Genomic DNA, 8,241 nt, shown 5'->3' on the forward strand with positions numbered 1-8,241 from the left:
AAGCCGACTACAATGTAAAAAAACGAAATAAAAAAATAACTATAATTCAAATTCCAAAACTATAATAACCCTGATTATATGTGGATTTTCACTCTTCACGGGCCAGCCTGTTCCCTATCTTCCAAGAATAGCAGTTAAAGATTCAATGGTATATTTTGCAGTGTGGGATAGCTTGAAAAGTATTTTAGTGCAGGTCTTCTTTTTATATCATGTCAGGAAATGGTCAGTTAGGAACTCCATAAATTTTGCAGGTCATTTTGACACCGCCAGGCACCATAAATACCAAGCATCTCACTCCACTTTGTCAGCCTAAAACATCACTCGGCCACCTCCTTGCTGACTTTGCAGCCTTCCCGGGACATCCATCACGCATCCTGAACTCCATCCATCCGGACCCTCCAAAGTAACACACCAATCATCAGTGACTAAAATGTGATGTATTTCTTTTCTCTTGTGAGGTTGGTTCGGGGTGCACCCGCTGTATGCATGACAGCAACATTTTGGAGGACCCAGAATTGAGAGGTCGTGAATGCATGTGCCTGACTGATTGGTTCCATATCTTTACATGACCATTGAAGGTTTTCTGTTCTGGTTTAGGCATCCGTCAGACTGGTTTGGTGCTGCTGTTTTGGTTAGCAACAGACTTCAAACCTCTTTAATGTCATAGTGTACAGAACTGTCTTAGTATGAAGTAAAATAGTTAAAGTTACAGTTTTAGTTATGATGAGGGGAAAATGAGTTTATTGGAGTGAGGCATTTATTTATTTTTTAAATGGATGATTCACATTTGCCCTAAGAGTGTTTTCAGATCTCTATTCAATCAAGACGTTTTGCATCTCACGGCACACAACTAAACATAATCGTTAATTAGGTTTGGTTGATCGTAATTTTTGCCATCAAGTGGAAGTGCATTTGATTCTCCTGTCTGACAGAATATGTCGCTCACATAGATAGATGAACTAAGATGCATTATTTGGAGTTAATAAATATAGATGTCGGATGAATTCAGTGAAATTGGATGGTGAGTTGAGTTGTCTTAAGTGAGTGTAGAGTGAGTGCCATTGACGATCGTTTTGTTTTTCTTAAAGAAGCTGCAACTTTCTATATTTATCACACTTTCCATCTTTACACGCGGTGGTTTTGTGGCACACCAGTCCACTGCCACCGTCATGCCATGTCCGAGATTGATGTGATGGACATGGCGTCATTTTTGTTTATGCAGTTACGCAGCAACAAAGCCCTTCATTTTGAGGTTTCTGCCCGCCGATTATTTTTCTTTTGCTGACCAGCTAAAGCGCTAACCTAGTCGCTGCGGAGAAGTGATTTTAGGACATCTCTTTCTAAATGGGGTCAGTGTCAGTGGGTCGTCACTAGGCTCCACCACGAGTGACCTCATAGGACATCAGCAGGTTGTGACAGAATAGGAGGGTGGGGGGGAGAGGAGCATTTGATTTCCTCACAGCTGCACAGAGCAGGGGTGGAGTAGGGGGGGATTCACCAGCTGCAGACAATGCTTCTCTTGACTCGCTAGTGAACACACGCGCACACACAAACATAGAGTTGCACGCGCAAGCACACAAACAAGATAGGGGAAAAAACTTCAGGGCTCTCATATCCACACACACAACAAGCTCTGTTGGCGTTTCCTTACAAACCAGTGGGAACATTTGGAACTCACGCACGACCACGCTCTGCCTCAGCATGTGTGGGTTCTGTATGTATTGTTCCAGCGGCGCCTATAGGCCGCATGATGGTGAAATGAGCCATGAGGATTTTATGCAACAAGTGTAAATGTAAAAGAAAATTAATTTATTAGAGTCGTGTTTTTCTTCGCTTCCTGTTCAATTCAGCACCTTAGTCATAATGGGGTACATTTTTGCTGAGTTTGCTAAACTTACTGGTCGTGTTCGGAAACTTGGAAACCCGCGTTTGTGTGGTTCTCCAACTTTTTACACAAGTACCACTTGAAAAAATATTAGCTCTTAAGTACCACCATCATGACCAACAATAAAATTATCTAAGAAATATTGTATCTATATTTAATATTAAATTACACGCAGTTTGAACAGGCAGAATTTGCAGTGATAAAGAAACAAACATTCGTTCTCATATATGTTAAAATTTTTCTCTCTGGCCTGAACTGAACGTCGGACCAATTAAGTGAAATTGGATCGTGAATTTAGTTACCTGAAGTGAGTGCACAGTTTCAATTCGTGTAGCTTTCTTCACGACAACACTGACACAGGCGTTTCTTGCGAACGGGCGTTTAATCCATTCACATCTTCTGCGGTGGTGAGGACTTGCATACGCCATCACGGAACTTGCCCACGGCGTGAGAACTACATGTATAATGCAATAGAACAGTAGAAATGAGACGCACAGCGATGACAAAGGAAATAAAATGCACAACAAATAAATACCTCGTTCGCCGCTTGCCGTGAAAAGAGGTAAAATGCCCGATAATCCACAACGGAGTTCCTTTTCGCGTCAGCATAACTTTGAAGACGAGCATTAGCATTAACAGGTGGACATGCCCAGTTGACTTGCAATTCATGTAAACATTCCGTAATACCAACATAAGAAATAAAAGTTCCGGACATAAAAACAATGTGACATTATTAACTGTAATTAACATATTAAAATGTTCCCTTCTTGTTCCATTTAAGTTACACCTATAAACACATAAAATTACGGATTAATTTACACCATAAAATTACCCAAGTTCTGACCTAACTAACAAACTATAAATTATTATTTTCAAATCTATTTTGAAAATCGCTAGCATACCGCGTTAAAATTGTGGGTCAAGAGGCTGAGGCTCTGTGCAGTAACAAGCACTGAAGTGATATATGCTTCACCTGATGAGATCCAACACCTTTTCCTCACAGATTAAGATGTTCTTTCTCACATTTTCCAATTGAATTTGACTCCCCGCGACATTTACCGACTCACTTTGTTGGGATTAAGCAGGATTTGTATGTTGGGATTGTCTTCAGGCTGGTAATTGCCTTTTTATTACGATCCAAATGTGCAGCACAACGACAACGACGCCTCTGTCTTTATTTGAGGTCTCGCAGCGGTTTGAGTGATCGGGTAGGTGGACGCCGCTCGCCCACACTAACGCTTCGACTTCCGCTGCCACTTCCACACGTACAATTTGTTTCTAGGAAATGTATCATGTTCGAGTTGTCAAGACTGACGCTTATGCTAGTGTCTGTATTTGACATGTTAAACGCAAATTAAATGATTACTTTTGTGTTTCTACTGACAGGGATGTTTAGGACCAGGCATTTATTAGATCAGTAATTCTCAAATGGTGGGTTTTGAATCGCGGACATATTTTCTATGGGTTGTCGGACGTTGACCGATAAAAAAGACTAATGCTTGCTATTCATACTCCGAAACATAGGGGGCAGTGATGCCCATTTTACAGCAAGAGAAGAAATTTTTTTTTTCTGAATATGCCAAAAAAAACATGCAAGTTGCTGTGTTACTCATTAACCTATTTATAAGGAAGTTATTTCTATAACTGAATTGCTTTAACTTAAATTTGGAGTATGTCATTTGTTAAATGGATGGATTAACTTCCAAGTAACAAGTATACAATATGTGTGACTCATATTAACGACAGCAGTCGCACAGGATCCGCGGGTGAAGTCATTTCAAGAGTGCGACTGTCGGGCAAAATGTCGATAAAGCGTTCAGTCTTCAGGAATTCAAAAAGAAGAATATTCAAAGATATGAATTTTTCAGCAACATCACAGATCATCCGCGAGTATGCGTGTGTGTTTGTTGAAGATGATATGAACACGTGCTTGCAACGTGAACTCTCTCTCGACGGGAATAAAGACTCTCGACTGAATTTATTACAAGAGATCAAACTAGAAAGACAAAAGAGACGAACTCCCAGTGCTGGAGAAAAGAGCGCTGTTGGAAATCACACGCACGCGCGATGATATAAGCACGATGGAGCTGACTGAATGAAAATCATGGGAATACATTTCGAGGACTATTCCTGATTTTTAAGGGGACATATGTGGAAAATTGAATTTTTGACTGCAGAAGCACATAAAAAGTGAAATTGATATTTCATCTGCACATTTTCCAAGCTGTATCTGGAGCGAGCTGTTCTGAATATTTCGAATTAAGACATAACCGTAACAAATTTAGGTAATAGTGCCTTCTGCACCTTCAACTTTCTCCCCCAATGATTTAGAAAATAGACTTGGTGAAAATCTGCCACTTTTCAAGCAACTACGCTTGATTAGGGTAAATGGGTTCTAACTTGTATCGCGCTTTTCCTAATTTATTTACCAAACGATGACACATGCAGCATCAGGAGCAGCTTGGCTTTCATGATCTTGCTCAAAGACACTTCGACATGGTCACAATGGCCGGGGAATCAAACCCACAACCTTTGAGTTGGGAGACGACAACTCTACCACATATCTACGGAGCCTTTTGTGAGGAGTCCGCTGCATGCACCAATAGCACGGATCAGCACACTAGTTGACAAGTACAAATTGGCGACTTGGTGATAAAGTCCTGCATCCAAATGAAAATACAACAAGGTCTTTTAATGGCATTTTTGATTAATAAGCAAAACAGTAAGTACAAATTAATGAAGCAATCTTACTAAGCTAACAATACAGTAGTACATGATGGGATTTTTTCGCTGTTGTTTGCCGAATAGCCAATACAATCATTATTAGGGGGCTATTAAATAACCAAATTGTCTCATACTATTATACTCCACTTTTAAAAGTCGTTTGAAGACACATTTGTATTCGTTATCTTTAGACTCCACACAGACTGTCGCTGTTATTCCCTTATCAATTGTATCAAAACGTGTTTTAATTTGTGTTCTAATTTCCCACTAAATTATATTACACCATATGGAAAGCGCTTTGTTACCGCTCCAGCTGTTTTGAAATGCGCTGTATAAATAAATTGTATTGTACTTTTTTTTTGTGATTATAAACTTTGGTTAGTTCTTAGTTTTACGTAACTGTGAGTGTATTTTTTTACTTTTTTTTTTTTCTTGTGAGAGTTTTTACTTGAGCGTGAGTGACACCACAGAGCCAACAGTGAGTAAAGAAAGCCCGGAATGGCTCGAAAAACACACGAGGTGTCCGTCAAGGCGTCAGTGTTAATAAAGAGTGAGTGACTCATCTAACCTGCAGACAGCAAGAACAACATTGAATGTGTTGCCGTTTTGACTGACTGAGACCTTTATTTCAACATTTATCTTTTTTTTTTTTAACTTAATCAAATCAAATTGGAGAGGAAAAACACCCAGACACACACACACACACAAACAGTGCCTCACCTTGTTATGTTACCATGAGAACTGAAGGCCGTATGGCTTGCATGGTCAAAGATTCATGGCCCCCAGGGCCGCTTTTAATGATCACTTCAGTCTCAACATTCAAGCAGCACTTTAATTAAGACCTCTCTGCTACATTACACAACAATGTTGCTCAGTTGCTCATTTCAGTGCACCGCCAATAAATGCTTACCGAACTTTTAAATGTGTTTCGATTCACCCTCTTAAAAATGTCCTGTAATTGAGTCTTTATAAAACCGACTACAATATTACACAATACTGTTACAAAGCCAAAATGAACATTCATGTTTACCAAAAGAGACATTTGATTTTTTTTTTTTATAGGACACTCATAGAAAATAGTCAGGTTAAAAAAAATACAATCAAAAAATACATTACAAACTTTTTCAGCTGTAAACAATTTGTATAATAATCATCTATACAAGTTTTTTTTAAATTAATTTTTAGTAACGTTCAATTACAACTTTTTAAATACTCCTTTAACTCAGATCTATCCATTATCTGTACCACTTCTCCTCACAATGATCATTATATTAATAATATTTTAGAATAAAATGAAATAATGTAAGTATTATAAATTATTACTGCATTACATTGAGATACAAATTTATTCCGTGTCCATACTCGTAACTCGAAACATATTTTCCCATTAAAATAAATGGAAATGTCATTAATCTGTTCCAGCCTCCCCCAAAAATGTTTAATGTGCTTTATAATCAAGACAACAGCACAAAACAGCTGGAGCTGTTACAAAGCGCTTTCCATATAGTGTAATAAATTAATCAATAAATAAAATAAGAACACAAACTAAAATAAACAAACACATATACAATAGATACCAGAAGAACAGCAGAGCAGCGACAGTCTCATGTTGAATCGAAAGCTAAAGTATAAAAATGTGTCTTCAAATGAGTTTTGAAAATTGGACAGAGAGGAGGCTTGCCTAACATTGACCGGGAGTTTATGAAAACATTTGAGAAAATAATAAATAGAATGTAAATGATTAAACAGTTTGTTATAATAATTCATTGTGGCTCTTGCTCGCGTGTGCAACTTCGCCACCAGGGGCAATATATACAGTCATGCAGATACAGAATAGTTTACGACTGTCAGTGACTCAGTAAGCTGCAGTAGTACTAAACATTTTTTGTAGAGGGTAAAAATCATCTATGAGTATTGTTATATTGTCTTTCTACATGTGTTGCTCCGCCAGTTGTCTTCAAATATCAGTTTAAAGGGTAACATTGTGATTATTGATGTCCTTAGCCCATCTATGGCATTTTGTATTATGTGTTAACATTAAGATAGTGAAAACCAAAGTTGTGTGTTTATTTTAAATACAAAACTTGTAATTGTCTTTTGTTTTACTGTGAAGCTTGATGGTAAACTTCAACTGGGAGTGGAGTTTTTTAGCAATGACGTTGCGGATCTATTTTGACGACGTGTCAAATCAACTGTTAGAATAAGTTCTCAAGAAAACGCTAAAACAATAATATTCATCTCCCAACATTCCATGTCAAAACAGTTTATAAAAAAATGTAACAATGTATGATTAGTTTTTTTCTCGTTTAAACGAACAATCTTTAATCATTTTGAAAAAAAAAAAAAATTTAAATGTAGGGGGTTGTTTTGAAATATTGAGACAGCTCTGGATGGAGTTGCAGACGACGAATGCTGCAATAAACCAGGTGGATCATTTCATTAAACTAAAATTGAGAAATTATCGTGGCTTCATTAATAACATTTAGAAATAATCCTTTCATGTGGCTTTTTTTTTTTTTTTTTTTGCAATGCTGCCCTGCCCTACATACGAGCGAGTGTCTGACCTTTAGTACGGTGAGAAGATGAGGTGAGGCGGAGGAGGAAGGAGGGAAGCAGGTGTTGGCCGACTTATCCGAGGGTTTGTTTTATGCCTCGGGTCTGTTGTCAAGTGGGGTCATCAATTTTCTGTCTGCCAGCACATTTGCACAGCCTGCCGCCTGAAGTGCTTTCAAGCAGCACGGCAGGACAAACGAGTGGACCTAAGTGTGCTAAATCAGGAATATGGTTGACACAACCGCACTGACTTTAGAGTGACTAGGCCCCTTTTTGAGAGCGATAAGTTCTTACTAGGGGTTTCTGTGGCCAGCATTTCAAGCACTCGCATGCCAAGCACTGAGACGGATAAGAACATTTCTAAAGTTTGTCAGAAAGGGAACATGGCAACAAAATAAATGAAAAAATTATATTCAAAAATTGGGGGAAAATTTATTTTTCCAGAACCTGAGACCAAAAACAGTTGAGCTCAGACTAGCACTCAAAATATTTTTTTTCCCCAATCGTGTTGACACCAGCGAACAGGTCCCGATTGGATTCGAAAACTACGCAAACGTTTTTCTTTTTAGTTTAAAATGGCTTACCTTAACTCGAATCCTGCGTCATGGATTTTGGGTGTGAGTCCGAGCTCTAATTATTGTATAAGTTGCACCTGAGTATAAGGACCAACCAAACTATGAAAAAAAGGTGATCTTTATAATCTGTACAGTACGGTAATCAAATGTAATTTTACTTTGACAAATTAAAATAGGTACACTATTACTTACATTTTCAACATGTTAACTTTAACATTTCCAAAGTAATGTTCCCAACACCGGGTAGCAAAAATGTAAAATTATTAATTTTCTCTTGCCTGGAGAGGAAAATGTAGTGATTTGTTTTTTATGGCCACAATATAAAGAACTGATGATCAATAACTTTATTATTTGCTTTAGTCTAACCAGTGCTCACCTCATCCCAAACCTAAAGAGATCCGGGTTTGAAGAGTAAGAATTGAAGAGTTTTGTGCCTTGCAAATGGCTGGCGACCATTACAAGGTTTAAACAGTTTCTTTTGCCTCAAGTCAACTGGACTGGACT

Source organism: Idiotropiscis lumnitzeri, chromosome 11 (assembly GCF_059441095.1).
Source record: "Idiotropiscis lumnitzeri isolate Australia: NSW breed Sydney's pygmy pipehorse chromosome 11, RoL_Ilum_1.0, whole genome shotgun sequence".
In the NCBI taxonomy this organism is placed as follows: Eukaryota; Metazoa; Chordata; class Actinopteri; order Syngnathiformes; family Syngnathidae; genus Idiotropiscis; species Idiotropiscis lumnitzeri.